This window comes from Lissotriton helveticus, chromosome 9, assembly GCF_964261635.1.
Source record: "Lissotriton helveticus chromosome 9, aLisHel1.1, whole genome shotgun sequence".
Taxonomy (NCBI): Eukaryota; Metazoa; Chordata; class Amphibia; order Caudata; family Salamandridae; genus Lissotriton; species Lissotriton helveticus.
In genome coordinates this window covers 615,644,480-615,646,979 of record NC_136070.1, presented here as the reverse complement: position 1 = coordinate 615,646,979, position 2,500 = coordinate 615,644,480, and the positions used below count along the sequence as shown (strand labels likewise).

Below are 2,500 nucleotides of genomic sequence, written 5' to 3'. Positions count from 1 at the left end.
ATTAATTCTGTTGTTGCTTGTGTGACCAGTGTGTGGATCAAAGTTCAATCCGAGGTATCTCTCACTTTCTCCTGGATGAATATTTCCAATATTTTCTTTTTCAAATTGCCATGGTTTAGAATTGTTGATCAGTATTTTGTCTTTATGGTGACTGATATAGAATCCATGTGTCTTTTTCACATTCAGTTTTAGTCCTGTAGCTTTACTGAACTTTTCAATGATCTTCAGGTTAGTACTCATTCCTTCCCAGCTACTGCTGAGTACTGCGATGTCATCGGCAAAGGCGAGAGCGGTAATTTGCTCACTAAGATCATCTGATCCAAGTGTGAAGCCCTTGCCGTTTTTCTGAAGATCACAGATCAGAGGATCCATGGCAATGTTAAATAGTAGCGGGGATAAAGAGTCACCTTGTTTGACCCCAGATTTCATTGTTATTTCAGGAGTTTCTTTGTTGTTCTTTCCCTTGAAAGATGTTGTCGAGTCAGTGTATAGGTCTTTTATTATTTCTCTGATGTTTGGTGGGACTCTTAGCCTTGCGAGACTCTGTATAATGTGACCATGGCTGACAGAGTCGAAGGCTTTTGATATATCAATGAACACAACTGCTAATGAGTGTCTGTTTTTTCGTGCTCCTTTTATGGTATTTTGCAGGATAGTCAGATTCTCGAGACAGCCTCTTACTTTCATGAATCCTTTTTGTCTCGTATTCAATTCAACAAAAACTGAGAGTCTTCTAGTCAATATTTTTGTGAATAGCTTCATGAATGCAGTACCGATGGTAATTGGACGCCAGTTACTGATTTTTGAAAGTTCATTAATCGGTACATTCTTGGGTATCAAAATTGATCGATTCTTTTTAATAATTTCTGGCACTCTTCTCATCACCAACCAAGACGATAGAACTCTGGGCAGCAGTCTTGGTTGTCTGCTGTGCACTTTATATAAGTAATTCAGACCTATTTTATCAGGACCCACTGCCTTCTTCATATTAGAGCTCTCAAAGGCATAAGTTATTTCGAGCAGAGTTATTTCTTTGCAGAGATGCCTAATTTCATATTCCTCCGGTATTCGATCAATCGGCATGAATTTAGGGTTCTTCTTGTTTTCTTTTTCAATTATGCCTTTGTAGTATTGAAAGATTTCATCAGCACTGATTTGGCAAGTGGCATCTTCTGCCCCATCAGTGATAATCCTGGCAATTTTCTTTTTGTCTTTCTTAAACATTGTCTGGTATTCTTTATAGCTGCCCTTTGCTTTAGCATGTTTTTTCTTGTGCGTCCGATTAAGCTTTTCGTTTTTCTTGTCTTTTTTTGTTATTTTGTTTCCTGCTGAGGCATTCTGTTGCACGTCTGGAGCAGAGTTCATAGGCCCATTATTGATTACATTCGTTGGTCCATTTGTTGTTACTCTTGCTAGATGAGGACTTATATCAGTGGTGTTTGCTGCGATATAAGTTACTACTTCATCCATCAAATCCATAGCAGCATCGTGCTGCTTTACGTTTTGAGTATATTTTTCGATTTCTGATATTCTGTCTTCCAGTTCATCAAAGTTCTTGATTTTTTGCGCACGTTTTCGAGTGATAAAGTCTCTGTGCTTTTCTGTTGTTACTTCTACTGTAACCTCTGGTTCATCGCAAGAGTCATTTTCAGAGATATTTGATGCTTGCAGTGCATCTTTTGCGGATTTCTTTCTTTTATCTCTTCTATCTCTTCTTTTTTCTGCAATTTGTTTACTGTTCTTGTTGTCAAAACGTGGAACCATTAGCGCATTAATATTCCTTTTATTTTCATATACTTTTTCCAATTCTGCTAGTAGCAGTATTTCTTCTTGTGACCATAACTTGGACGGTCTGCTGTTTGCTAGAGCTGCTAGTCTAGCCTCATTTTGCGCTCTTGGATGCGCATGCCGAGCATGTTGGGAAGCACCACTTTTTGTTCCAAATCTGATATCACAGAAGCTGCACAGGAATGGCAGCTCTCCTTTTTGAGGTCTTCCATTCCATTTGGCATAATGGCATGCAATATTGTGATATTCGGCTTCTTTGTCGCATTTTGAACAGTACGCTAGGAGATAGAAGCCTTTGTGCTTGTTGGAGACATGTTTTCTCAGTTCTGTAAAGGTTCCCATTATGTCTCCACACAAGTCACAATTATATCTTTCATTTGGGTATTTCCAGTAAGTGACTTTTTTGGTGTAATCACTTTTCTTTGTTGTTACATCTTTGCTAACCTCGTACACATCGGGAAGATCATCAAATTTTGCTGTACCAATGTCAATTTTGGCTGAGGTAGCTACAAACTCGATGGATTGGCTGAGGTCTACTGTTGTGTCTTCTTCTGCTATAGTGGGTGTACTAAGGTCTATATCGTGATCTGAATCGTTGTTATTCGTTGCATTGTTGGAAGCTAGTGCTGGTTTGTCGAATTCGGTGAGGAGGTTAATGATTTCTGGGAAAGACAGCACCTCCTTAAGCCATCTTAACGGGGTTTTTATTCTC

The 2,500-nt window shown here is 38.9% G+C and overlaps 1 pseudogene; it reads right to left on the bottom strand.

Moving 5' to 3' along the window:
- The window catches only part of LOC144783677 (28S ribosomal RNA), an 8,233-nt pseudogene that overhangs the window by 2,866 nt on the left and 2,867 nt on the right, over nt 1-2,500 (bottom strand).